This window comes from Rhea americana, unplaced genomic scaffold (genome assembly GCF_003343005.1).
Source record: "Rhea americana isolate MKP2758 unplaced genomic scaffold, rheAme1 scaffold_61, whole genome shotgun sequence".
Classification (NCBI taxonomy): Eukaryota; Metazoa; Chordata; class Aves; order Rheiformes; family Rheidae; genus Rhea; species Rhea americana.
This window is the reverse complement of record NW_028186768.1, coordinates 4,461,458-4,475,360: the sequence shown is the minus strand read 5'-3', so window position 1 is coordinate 4,475,360 and position 13,903 is coordinate 4,461,458. Positions and strand designations below refer to the sequence as shown.

General features: G+C 56.9%; 1 protein-coding gene across 5 annotated transcripts in view; it reads right to left on the bottom strand.

Annotated features, from left to right (window-relative positions):
* RGS3 (regulator of G protein signaling 3) overlaps positions 1-8,359 on the bottom strand; it is an 85,419-nt gene extending 77,060 nt beyond the window's left edge. For 2 of the 5 annotated variants that reach the window (XM_085320100.1, XM_085320098.1), the window contains exon 1: positions 8,210-8,236. The gene's annotated coding sequence lies outside the window, so the exon portion shown is untranslated. Of the gene's footprint in view, positions 1-8,209 lie in introns of all 5 variants that reach the window. The other 3 variants (XM_085320103.1, XM_085320099.1, XM_085320097.1) reach the window with 3 other exon arrangements.
* Positions 8,360-13,903: the final 5,544 nt, after the last annotated feature.

The window sequence follows — 13,903 nt, the reverse complement described above, 5'->3', positions numbered from 1 at the left end:
GGGCACCCAGCTCCCAGCTGCTCAGGCAACCCCAGCCTTGCAGATGACCCATCCTCCAGCATCCAGATCAAGAAACATGGCCAAGAAATGAAATGCAGGACAGCTCCAAGAGTCTGAAGGTCAGATGGGACCAGCATGACGCCAGAGCCATTGCAGTGCTTTCAATTCCAATCCTGCATTTCCAAAAGCCAGTCCTGGGCTCTGAGAGCCAGGCTGGGAACTGCCTGGCAGCAGGAACAGAATCAGACTGATTCAATGTGGAAGCTAAGGAGAAGGCCCAGTCTGGACCATCCAGGCCTATGCAAACCGCTAGAGCCATCACAGTCCAAATCAAGCTTGTTAACAGGAGTCCCCGCACATCCCAAGCGGATGGTGGTACCTGAAGTGGTTGGAAGAGGTGGGGAGAGAGAACAAGCAACAAGTCAGACGCCCACCAAACACCTCCAGTTCTGGATGGCAAAAATGAGAGGAACTCACATTATTTCAGCCTGCACTGCTGCAAAAGCATGGGGAGAAGAGTAAGAGAGGAGACACTGCTTACAAGTGCAAGAAACAGGGCTGTCAGCTCCAGGACTGCTCTTACTGAAGAGCAGTTCACGACACAACACTGCCTCCCATTCACCCGCAAGGAGCAGAGGCTCTGCCCCAAGGTGGTATGATGCGTTGGAAGCGGTTCTGGGCATGGACCCACGAGTTCTGGCAAGGACTGTGCTGAAAGCTTGGAGGCTCCTGCCTTTGCCGAGCAGCCAGGGCAAAGGGGTGAGCAAGCAACCAGGGCTCTCCCACGCATCATGGGGCCGTGAGGGGCAGGAGGCCTCGATCCCTGGAGATCAGTGCCACCTCACAGGGTAATGTCAGGTGGGTCAACTCGCAGGAGATAGCCATGTGATAGCAGCCCATTCCTCACAGGGCAGAAACACAGAGGCCCAGCAAGATGGAAAGAGCTGATGGCAGGAAGAAAAAGTCTTCAATGCAGCAGGAGTGAGGCCGGAGGGGTTTGCAGGGCTGATCCTGGCAGGAAAGGCCATGCCTATCCTTAGCATTAGCAGGCCAAGAAAGTAGATTTGGTGAGTGCACAGGGGGGTCTACTTCCCACTACAGCCCCACCAGGACACAGAACAAACCAGAAGAGCAAGAGAACTCAAAGTGTCAAGATCTGAGGTGTGACAGGGCCAAGAGAGGACTTAAAGCAGAGAGAGGAGGGGGAGTGATGGAGCCTGGGTTGTACAGGGGCAAAACCAGAGTAACTCAGCTCAGCCTGAGCTTCCTCCTGGGGAAATGCTCTCAGTGCAGACTATAAGGATGGCTCCAGCTCAGACACTCACCTGTCCTGAACAGTCTCAGCTGAAACCAAAGTATAAACCCCAGGGAACTCAGTCAGGGTCCCAAATTGAGAAAGCCCTTTGCAGAGGTAAGACAAGAGGGGAGGACAACCTCTAAAGCGAGAGGGAAGCAAGCAAGCATCTCAAATAAGCCTTTGGCTGGTGACAGACAAAGAAACTAACTGCAGACGCTGGCCACAGCTGTGGAAAGCTATACATCTCACAGCCCCCTCTGCCTACAGGCAACGGTCCCTCAGCAGAGCTGAGGATGAAACCAGCTCCTGTGCAGCTCCAAACCCATTCCGCAGCTCCCACTGCTTTGCAAAGTGCCCATGCCAGATCCTCGGGTTCCCAGCTCTTATCTGGAAGTGCAACTTGTGCTTTTTGGCACTGCCTGGACCTGTCTGCAGGCAGCTGATTCCCAGCAGCGAAGAGCCAAGTGGTCACAGCCCCCACGTTGGGGGGGGCACACACACAGCCCCCTGCTCAGCCAGGGTGGGTCCTCGGACAGCAGCTCTGCTCTGCCAGTTAGATATCTACGCTCCCGCGCGCTCCCGACCCTCCATCAGCCCTAAAACCTACCCACAATATTCAGACCGATGGCAGTTCCCTGGGGCTGCGCGGGTGCAGAGTGGSCTGCCCGGGGCTGGCAGCCCCCGGCTCGCTGGCCCTGCTCAAACACGGAGGACTCTGCCCCTCCGAAYACCTTCGCACGAGGGTTCCTGGGAAGCGCTGCCTGGCTGCGTGCCAGCCTGAGTACTGCGGGTAGCTCTGAGGGGCAACGGAGTCTGAAATCTGCGCAACTGTTTTGGAGCAATCCAAACCCAGAGGGTCCCAAACGCTATTAGAGAACATAAAACATCACTGCGTAGCAAGCACGGTGTTCCATTCAGTCCAGACCAACGTACTGCGTTTTCACTTTTTTCCAAACTTAGAAAAAAAAACAAAAAAAAAAAGCAAACTAAATACATTTGTAAACACCGTTTACAAGCATCTGAAAGTTGTCTCAAATTAAAAAACAATGCTTCATTTTGCAAAAGACACACCCAAGGACTTGGGTTTGCTGAGGAGGATTTCCTATGGGATTGTTCAACCTGAAACAATTCAGAGAACTCGCATCTCATTTTTCATCCCCTAAAAGCTTTGACAGAAAATTTTCAAAGATCCCCCCAGCTGACGTGCGTGCCCATGTGCAAACGCATGTGGTTACGTGCATGCACACATGCAAATGAGAAAGAGAGGATAAAGTCAAGAGCCAGACTCCCTCAGGTGGGGTAAAAGTGAGGTGGCTTTATTGATTTATGACAGTGAGAATATCACCCCTAGTTTTATCATGCCACCAGAGTCACCCCCAGCCTTTTGAACCCAAACTTTAACCCTTCTGCTATCTTCAGATCTCTGACACTGTGGGAACAACCTCACTGTTCCACTATTAGCATTTAACAACCATTACAGCACGAAAGCAAAACACTCCAGTCTAACCAGGCATGACGAGGAGTCAGTCCAATAATGAATGGGCCCCAGGGAGGAGAAAGGAAGCTTTTGTGCTGGGTAATTCGGGGGGGGGAGGAAGCTCATACGTTCAACCCCAGCCTGGGAGCGGCCGGAGCTGCTCAACATCCCGGGCAGCACACAGGATCAAGGCTTCTGCCTAGCAAGCGCTGGCCGAGCGAGGGATTGGGTYGGAGGGGACCGCAGCCTCAGGCATCACGTGTATTTTTGCTTCTTTGGGTTTTAGCTGCGCAGTGCCCACGGCCCCTCTGTGGCAGGCTGCACCAACACCAAACAAAAGAGGGCAGGGAGAAAATGAGAAGTTTGGAGAAGCAACAAAAACTGGCCCCCAGGAAAAGTGGATTGGGGGATATCTGTGCCCCATGTACGCTGTGCGGAAAAAGCCTTCTCCTTCCCAGGAGCAGCATATGACAATTCTCTTAAGGCTCTTGCAAAAGACTCTCCCAAACATCTGCAAAGCACATGAAGGGTTAAAAGCTACTGCAGCCTGCCTGACCCCAAAGGGGTCCGAGCACGCTCAGGTCGGGGCTCGGCCCCTCAGCTTTGCAGCAGTTCAACTGCTTTTATAGGACYAGGAGCAGAGAGTGAAGCTGTTGTCAGAAGGACCCAGTCCAGGCCAAGCTGGTAGAAGGGATTTCCTAGGCAATCTTCTGCCCTTAGACAGAGCTGCTCAGTTGCAGCAGTCATATTTTCTCAGGTATGTGGAGCACTAAACTTCTTCCAGATCTGAGCAGGCAGAAACACAAACCCTGGGGCTCTGAGAAGAGCCGGCTTTAGTTCAGACTAACAGGAGAAGCTTTTAGGCTGCACTTCCCTTTCCAAAAGGGGGTCAGAGAAACCTTGTCGCCACATTTGCCTCCTTCAATGCAGTCCTAAGATGATAAATCAAGAGAAACATTTATGGCATTTCCCCAGCACAACTTGTCCAGGTCATCCACATTCAATAAAAATTAATGTAAGCGAGAATAGGTACAGAGAAAGGCCAAAGGGAGATGAAAGATCAGACAGCTCATCTCACAACAGCACCCACATGCCCAAATCTTCGCATTACCATCACCAAGTCCATCCAGACGCTCCTTTTGCTGGAGCAGCACTGGGCTCAACAGCAGGAGCTGTGCTGGCACAGCACCAAGCCTCTAGGAGGGCTTAGGCAGACCTGCAGCCTAGATGGCACCCAGGCTCCATCCACTTGGACCCCAGGGTGGGAGAGGAGAAAAGTGATTTAAGCTGAGGAACAAGGCTGGCACAAGGAGAACAGGGATAAACTGGGTATTAATAAGCACAAGCTGATAATCAAGCAGGTTCCCACCCACGAGACACACTTCCTGGACTAAGGGAGGGGATGCACGGATGGTGTCTGCTAGGACCAGACTCAGCAGGCAGGAAAATCTCTTCCAGGCTGATGATCTTACAAAAGATGAAAAACTTGGGTTTCTGCTCCTTAAAGTGCTTTTCTGTTTCTTTGTGGAAAACCCAGGCTTTGCATAGGCCAGGACAGCCAAGTATCATCGGAGCACGCAGCAGGGTGTTTCTATGCAGAAAGGGGAATGATTTGCAGAGAACATTAGTGCCAGATAACAGGCTGGGTGGGGAGTCCCCAGGGGCACAAGGCAGGGCACCTTAGGCAGATCAGCATCTACAACTGCTCGTCACTCCTGACCTCAGGCCCCGGCACCAGTCGGTCTGAAGGCCCTGTCCTTGGTCACCCATACCAAGAGGTCTGTGCTGGCCTTGCCATGCCACTGTTCCTTTGCTGAGAGGCAATAAAGCCCCATCTCACTGGCAATGGACAGCCAGCAATGGAAACTGTGGCTGCAGAGAGGACACGTGGCTCGTAGATGCAAGAGGTATTGCAAAACCTGCACTATCTGGTGCACATCAACTCCTGGAGATAAAGATGGGAAGATTTCAGCTTCCATGCTAACCCGAGAAGTTGGACATTAGAAGGCCAACAACCAAGAGCCAAGAAGCATTAGTGGTCTTTACCTGCCTTGGGCTGTAGTTAGGCCTGACTCACACTGTGCCAACCCTGCACAACACAGTCTCTCCTCCCCTCCTGGGCTGGTCTGGGCTTGGCAAGGAGGGACCACTGTAGGCAGCAGGAAGGAGCAGCATCCCCGGCTGCCCAGGGCAGGGATGCCCTGCTCCACTCAACGTGACCCCTCTCTACTCCCAGCAATCTCTGTAACAGAGATGTTGCACGATTTCCTGCCCCGCTCATCCACAAAAATGGGTAAAAGCCTTGAAAGAAAGTTTTGCTACTTTTGAAGGAGCTCAGAGCTACCGGGTGCTGAATGCAGCCTCACGGAAGGGCATCCAGCTCCCTGCTGGCGCAAGGCAGCTGACACGACCGTCGTGGCCATCGCTCAGCTCCAGGCTGCACAAACCAGCCCAGCAGCACCACACAAAGCCACCAGCAACGGGGGAACCACCTGGCTCCTCCGGCTGCTGCTCACAGGCAGGATGCTCATGTTTGGGGCACTCTGGGGATCCCAGGGTAGCATCTGGCCCAATGCTGGGCACCCCTGGCCCTTCTCATGATGCCAGCTCACCCTCAGGGTGACAGTATGCCAGGCCAGCGTTGATCCCCTCCTTGCTGCCCTCACACACCCAGGACGAGGTGAGAAGCCTACAGGCTCTGCGCTCAGACCTGGGGCAGAGCAGAAATCCAGGAAGGGAAAGGCCTGCCCAGAAGCCAACAGTCCCCCAAGCAGGACCTGCTGGGGGATAAAAATGAGTCCATGTGCCCAGCAACCCAGAGGAGCAGAGCCGTTACTCTGTACCCGGATAACACCTCTTCCCACAGCAGCACCGCTGGCCCCGAGCCCGAGGGACGGCGCGACAGCGGCGCAAGCAAAGGCCGCCACGTTCGCTGCCGTGTTCGCCTGCCCGCAGGGCGGGCGGAGGGGCTCGCGGCCCAGCCACGGCTGCTCCAGCCCCAGCTCGCGGAGCCGGGCCACCGCAGCCCTCGGGCTTCCTCCAGCTCCCTGGCAAGGCTGCGGCAGCCCCAGATAAAAAGCCCGCGAGGAGCGGAGAAGGAAACGGYGGGGGCCGCGGTTCCGGCCGGCCCTCCGGAGCGATCCCGCCTTGCCCCCATCCTGGGGGCAAAGCCAGCCGCATATTCAGTGCCCGACCGGCCGCTACGGCGCGGCACGTTGGGCGGCTCCGGTTTCAGGGCGCTCTCCGGCTCGCCCGCCCGCCCGCACCGCGTATTATTCCAGCTCAGCGAGGCAGAAGCGAGCAGGCTGCCGCTCGGCAGAAACGCCTTGGGCGAGCAGCGCCGTTGCTTCGGCCGCCGCGGYTCCCCGCTTACCGAAGGTGGTGAGGTAGAAAGAAGCCCCCAGCGGGTGAGCCTGACGGGTGCAGAGCGAGACCCTGTGCACGCTGCCGGGCTCCATGGCAGGACACCGCTAATTAACCAGTAACTGGAGCCCTCCCCGCCCGGCCCCGGGAAGCCGAGCGGCCGGTGAAGCCGGCAGGCCGTGAGCGACAGGCAGCCCGCGCGWGCGGCTGGGTTTCCAAGGGACCCGCGTCCAACCGCCGCGCGCTCCAGCGCCGCGGCTCCCATTGGCCCTGCRGATTTGAACGGCGACCGCACCTGCCTGAGCAAACAGGCCTGGCCCCGCGCGGGGACGCGGCCGGCGCTCTGCCCTCCCTCCCCTGCAGCCACCCTGCCCCGCGCGCCGTCTGCCCGCCGCCCTGCTCCAGCGCTGCRGAGGAGCTCCCGGGGAAGGGGACAAGCCTTGCGATGCCTCCTCTCCTCCACAGCTGTGCCAGTCTCCTCTAAGCAATTCCCGTGGCCGTTAGAGCAATGGGGTTCGCTAGCACACATGTGTGCTACCCATGCACTCGGCTACCCGGGGACCTGGTCCACCGGGACAACAGGGGACAGCAGCATCTACGGCTATTCAGGGAAGTTATCGCAGGCAAGGAAAAGGGGCAGGATTATTTGGTGGGTGCAAGCCAAGGAGGGAAGGGGCGGCAGGTCTCATGTGACAAGGACAGAGGCAAAGAGCCCGGCGGTGTCACGGGCGGCCGCTCCACACACCCMCGAAGCAGCCCTTCCTCTCCGACARGAGCCAGCGAGGCACCCGCCAGCTCCGGGCGCTGGGCCACAGCTTACCAGGACAGCACCCAGATGCAAGCACAAGCTCTGCAGGGCATGGAGGAGAGGGAGATGGAGCGCGTTTCCCCAGGATAACAATCCAAAGGGAGAACGGCTGCAGCCCTATAAAAGGGGACAGGCTGTTGCAAAGGGGAAGGAATCAAGCTGTTCCCTGTTCTCCCAGCAGCGGAGGAGTAAACCCACATTCAAAGCTCATAGAGATGCTCATCTGTGCAGGCAGATYTGATCTTATCCCCAGGAAAGAAATCCAGGCTACACTCACCGCCCTATCCACCACCGCCGCATAGTGGGAAGGCTGAGCCATGATGTTAGGCTGCTTCGGGGGGCTCTGCAGCCACAGGCAGGCCATCCCCACGGCCAGCAATACCTGCTCCGTCACTTTAGGAAAAGGAAAGAGGCCACATGCAACAAGAGCTGGGCCGCAGCACGTGTCCCTGAAGCAAGGGCAGTTGCAGACAGCCCCTACGCCATCACTCGCTGCTGCTGCTCACGTCACAGCCGGCTCAAGTTCACCAGTCAGACGCGGCACCTGGACACTAATCCCCAAAACAACGGGTGTTGGGTCCCACCAGGAACAAGTTCCTGCTTAAGTCCCAGGCAGGCAAACAGCCATCCCATCCGCKACAGCAGAGCTACACGCGCATCAGAAGGGGTTTTGCCATCGACCCTCAGCTACGCTCCCCCTGTGCTCGAGCCGGAGGAGGCTGGGTGCTGCCAGGGCAGGAGGGTCTGGGCTCCACACCAGCTGCCCGAGGGATAAACGCCCCAAAGGTCTCTGCTCATCTGTGCTGCACACAGGACATAGGTAAGGGGCCTGTGCTGAGCCCCATGAGGGTGTTCGGGGTATGAGCACCAGACCCACAGGTGCTGCTGCCCTGGGCCCAAGCAGAGGAGACCCATAGGAGAACTTAGCCCCAAGAGGCAGAGGTCGACGGGAGACAAGGCTGCAGCCAGCACAGGGTCTGCGCAGCACACGCTGCCAGTGCGGACAGCTGAGCCGTCCTGCTGCCATCAGGGCTGCGGAGGGTCCTCCCTCTCCCAGCCTCTGTCCGGCAACGTTCACTGCTGTGAACGTGACAATTAATACAGTGGGCATCACACGGGTGGAAGAAGAAAAAAAACCTGCTGCAAATTGTAGAGTGCTGGACCAAACCCCCCTGGCACCCCTCCCCATGGTCCTCCCTCCGCACGCTCCCGGCCTGGCCTTGGGGTGGCCCRCAGCCCCATTCCCACACCCATTCCCGCTCACCTTTCCCTTTCACCCGCGCGGGGCTGATCTTCCTTCTGCTCACCAGCGGCCCCCTCTGCTTCTGCAGGGAGGATTGCGTGGCACCGCACGGCCCCTTCGGCGGGGAGGACACACGCTCCAGCTCCAGCGACSAGGGACTCTGCCCTGTCCCTGCCAGAGAAAAGAAGAGCTGAGAACGGGCAGGGTCTGGACGTGGAAGGGCAGGGAGCTGGGACACAGGGGACATCGCAGGCTCTGTGGCACCCTCGATTCTAGCTACCTCATGGGTTTTACCCCCACCCTGCCCAGGGTATCATGCTGCCAGGTCTCCTGCACTGAGCTTCCTCTGGCCAGCTTGGTACACACGCGGCACACGCTGGCAGCCTAGCACACCTCCACCACGCCACAACCCTGCTGCGCAGAGAAAGGAGAGGAGCAACAGCACGCGCCGCAGCCAGCTTCACGCCAGCACAGGGAGTCCCGTCCGGACGGGGTCGCTCGCTGGCACGCGTCTCAGCTGCGGCCTCTGCTGCAGCCCTTTGCATGCCGTGCACCAAGCACATCGCAGAAACTCAGCCCGAACACGGTTCATCTTTGATTATAGCTCTTTAAAACAGGTTAGCAGCCTTGCAGGGCTCTGGAGACACTGCCCTGCCGACGTCAGGTGTTCAAGCAGTCCTGCAAGGCTCTCGCTCAGACTCAGCGCCCGGCCCACGACCTGCCGAAGCGCTCGGGCTCAGAGCAGAGGACTCGGAGGTTTCCTTGCGGCCAGCACCCAGCAGAGGGCCCAGCGCGGCCGGCCCGCTCCTCCTCGCTCACGGCCATCGCGCCGCCGTCCCTGCCGTGGGATCGCATGCGGGCGGAGGCAAAAGCGCAGAGACCTGGAAACGGGAGCCCTGATGGAGACGTATCTCCCAAGCATAGCAGGGCAGGGGAGGAACCAGTGTGGCCCAGTTTAACTCCTCAGGATCCAAAAGATCTGGCCAGGCATCTTCCAGAGAAGAGCAACGCAGGATTAGCACAGCACAACAACGTTGTTACGTTACGTTAGCCTCATAACTGAGAGAGGACTTCTCCCTGAGCAATCATTTTCCAGTCCAAACTTTTCAGAGAACGAGACCGCAGAGGCACGCAGGAGCTGGCCCGCTACTTAACCTGCGGCTGAGCTGGGCAGAGGCRCGCTATCCCGTCGGACGCGGCCACAGCTGCGTCCCACAGACCTCCCTGAGCCTCGAGGGGGCTGCAGGCACGCCGTCGCGTTCCCCCAGGGGCCCGTCTCACGCGGAGACGCGCGGGCTGCGTGCAAACGCCCCGCGGGGCAGCCYGAGCCAGAGTCGCAGGTTACTTGCCCCGGTGCAACACGCGGTGCCCAGCGCGCACGGCCCCACGCCCGTAGGAGCCCCGCACGCTCCCAGCTCCACAGCCCCAAGGGAGGCAGGTGGCTCGGAAAGGCCGCTCGTCTGCTAGRAAAGTCGCCTTTTTGCCCAGAGTTTGGCTCGCGCCTGGTTCAGCCCAAACCCAGCTGCATTTACAGCAGCAGAACTGCCTGAAGGTGCAGGGAAGACACCAGCAGCAGGGCCAGGGAGYGAGCACGGGCGTGCAGGAGCGAGCGATGCTCTCTGGCCAGCGCAATTCTTCATGGCCAAGAGACACCTATTGTACCGCCGCCGTAAATCACGGCCCCTTTGGGCACCAGGAGGAGACACACACAGCGACACGTTATTCTCCGAAGGCCCCGCACAAAGAGCTCGGCGCCGTTCCGGCTGCCGCCTCCGGGCGCTCGGCCTTACCCTTGGCAACCGGCAGGAGCCCCAGGGCGATGCCTGGCCAAGCAGCCAGCTAACGCCACCCCGTTGCTTTTCTTTTGCCTCCCAAGAGATTTATAGCCCATGAGGGCCCAGCAGGACTTTCTGCTGACACATCCCATGCAAAGCTCCTGCCCCATGGTGAGGAGGGGCCAGAGTTGAGCCTGCAGAGGCCACAGGAGAGTCACCTTCCTGCTCTGGAAACTGGATCYGACTCCATCAACACAGCATTGCTGGAGCCTGTCACACAGAGGACAGCACAGCCCAGGGGAAGGGGCACCAGGCACCAGCCACAGGCCAGAGCTGTCGGGTCGGGGGGCTGCCAGCAGGGCTCRGGGCCTGCTGCAGCCTTCCTAGGGCTTGGCCTTTCGGCAGCAATATCTGGGAGCCCAGTAGCCCCAGCTCTGCCTCCATCATCCCCAGCTGCAGGGACCTGGAGCTCAGGGTGGGCTGCAGAGGGAGCCCCTAACAAAGCCAGGATTCATTCGTTAGTTACTGCTTGTTCGTTTAGCGACAGAGCGGCCTTCGCAGCCGGAATTAAAATGCAGAGGATGCACAAGCAGCGTGGGCCACCTCGACAAGCAGAGATGCCTGCAGGAYGGGCAGAGCCAGGAGCTCTCACACCCACTGCGTGGCTTCTCAGCAGCTCCAGCATGTCTGTCCTCTCCCGTGATCCTGCCAGGTTTGAGCAGAGGGGAAAGATGGATCTCGTCATCCCAGCGAGGCCGACTCTGTCGGAGGCCTGGGAGGGGAACACAAGATGCAGCCTGGTGACAGTGGTCCAGATTACGGACACAGCCAGTGACTAAACACTCTTAGTAGCTACCTGACAGCCCGCAGCTCCCAGCGCTGCAGCAGGTCCAGCTTTCCCCAGCAGTGAAGCTTTCAGTCCCAAAGAGCTTATCTGAGTTGTAGCAGGGCAAAAYTGGGGATGTCACATCCCCATGCAGGAAGGTTGAGGAAGGGTCCTGCTGCTGTCCCCCCATTGCCATATCCCCCAGAAGCCCTCAGAGCATCACATGCACCAGACCACAGGCAAATGGCAACAAAGCCCCATCCATGGCTATCAGGAGCCAGCACACACGAGATAGGCACTACTTGGGGACACAGAGCAATCTCTAAGATAAATCAGTACTTCAAGACATCCCTCCTCTTCTGGCTTCTGAAAAACTCTTTACTTCATTACTAAGGGTTTGTCCCAGCAAATTTACTTGCACCTGGAAAAAAAAAATCCAGCTTGGGATCACATGTTTCAGTACAAGCATCCGGAGCTATCRGTGACCAGCACAACACATCTCAGCCCACGGGATGTTCAATATCAAGCAATCCTACCAGGGAAGCAAGCAAGGGAACCACTCTGCAGTCCCACATATCCCAAATGTCTTTCAACATGGGCAGAATGTGTACCTGGATGAAAGACCCTGTCCTTGCCTCCTTCAGAGCATGTCCCCATGGTGGCATCAAGATCRCAGCCTGGATTGCTCCTCTCTGGTGCTGCCAAGCCCGCAGCTCTCCCTGGCACACYGCCACACCTCCAGCGAGTGGCAAGATGCGTCTCACATGCCACCTCTGTCTCCTAGGAACTCCTCAGGCTTGCACAAAGCCTCCCCTCTCTATTTTTTTTATTGCAAAACAGTTTTAAGAGGAGAAAGGAAAGGCAAATGCCACAGTTACAAAAGAACATTGTTTCTTCAAAGCAGCCAGTCCCATGAGTTTGGTGAGAGAATCCCATTAGTTAGGGTTTTTACCCCATTAAAAAAAAAAAGAAAAAAAAAGAAAAGAAAAGAGACAGAGAGAGAAAAGAAAAGAGACAGAGAGAGAAAAGAAAAGAGAGAGAAGATAAAATCTCTGGGACTCTGGGTATCCCAGAGTCCCAGGCACCCTCCTTCCAGAGGGCTCAGAGCTCACCACCCACGAAAACCAGCCCTAGCTCTCAGACGCAGCAGGCTCCAGCCCACCTTGCCCCACAGCACAAGGTGCTAGTGGAGAACCTCGAGGCCTGCTGCTAGCAAACGCGACCCTGCAGGCAGCTGGGCACCTCCGACACCCAGTGAGGGGTGYGCAGGAGATGCAGTCCTTTACCACCTCCAAATGCCAGGATCTGGTTCAGTGGCATTAACTGGGCACCTCCAGAGTCCCAATTCCCCCTTGACCCAGGAGACAGAGCAGTACTGCAAACTAAGAGGAGAAATCATGGGAGCACTCACGCATCAGTCCTGGCTTTCCCAGCTGCTCCATGAGTCCCACGCAAGATGGTCACTCACTCCAGCAACGTCCAAGCACCGATGTCCTGCACTCGTGCCTTTGACCTTGACACTACAGAAGAGGCAGCAAATCTGGTATATAAATATCCCCAAAAAAGCAGACCTCCACTACCAGGAAGTTACAAATTAGATTGCGCACCGAGAGGAGACCAAGTTGCACGCGCAGCAGCCCGTGTCTCTGTAGGCTCCCAACGGCAAGGTTTAGGCTCGTCTCAACTTCCCTCTTAACGTTTAATCTCCTGGAGACTGACCTTAACCTGCAGTTTCTACTCGAGTCTCCCGCAAACTGCGCACTCAGCCGGTTGGCCTGGGAGTTAATGACTTTCTTTTAAAATTTAACACGGTTCTCCGTTACTGACTTCAGTTTGCCAGCACTAGGATCTGCCTTTGGCTGGGTATTCAAATCCAAACGCACATGCTTGGACAGTTAGTCCAGGCAAAAGGATACAACATGCACAGAAAAACCCRCAAGGCTAAAGCCTGCTTTGACTAGAAACTAAATCAGACTGTACCGACTAGGAAAAACTACCTCACTTTCCAAATGAAAAGTGGATTTTCAGGAACAGAACAGGTTTGGGATATTTTGGGGCAATGCTGTGGGCAGATTTATTATTAGCAAAGTCTGCTGCACAGGGCAAACATAGGAAAAACTCAGCACTTTGCCAACTGTGAGATTCTGCAGCCTCTCCCCTGGAGCCAAGAGCRAGCATCGCTGGTACTGGGCACAGCTGGGATGCTCCTGTCCCCCAACACACCTCTGTGGTGAGCACAGCTGAACTGTTCCCTGAAAAATGCCAAGCAAGAATCCAACAGATTCACAAACTGGCTGACAACTAAATCTCTTTCCTACTTGGGACCTTACAAAGGTTTCCCCCGCTGCAAGGGCCTCTTCAGAAATCTCCTACCTGCTCTGATCAGGTCCCAGAGTCYGCACGTCCCGCTGAAGCCCAAATCCCCACGCTAGGCACAGCGCTGCAGCAGCATCCYTGCTGCGATTCCCGCTGCCGCTTCGCCAAATCGCAGCCCAGACGGCTCACGTCACAGGCAGGTTTGCACTTCTCTCAGACAGAGACAAATACCTTCTCCTGCTTCAGACCGCATTGGGAAGGTGTCCAGAGCTTCTGACAGGGTGAGGAGGAGACCGCAAAGGTCCCACTCCCAAGCTGGGATAAAAMCTCTCTTCACTGCAACCGTTTTAGGGGTAGCCAGAGCGCAAAATCTCCCTGCCAGGAACCTCGTGCTCTAGAGTCCTCGGACATTTGCCTTCCCCATCACGTGTGGTGCTGCCAGGGCACCCAGACTGCCCCAGAAAGGGGGTCCAGCCAAGGACAGAGGCAACTTTCCTAGGACATAACCCTACAAATGCAGACTCTGGGGTGATCAATCCTGAACACCAGGATAGARGCACTATTCAGAGCAGCATAAGGATTAATGGAAAATTGTGAATACCTAGAAAAGGGAGAGAAGAGAGGAGAAGGCCTGAAGAGGAAAAGATCAAGTTCTGCCTAACCACAAGGCTGCACAGACTGCTCTGGGGCCAGCAGACCCTTCCACTGGGTGCAGCGTAGCCTGGCTGCATCATGCACGGGCAGCACCTGGGGCTCACGGATGCCAATTCCCTGGACAAGGTGAAGGATACCAAGGCA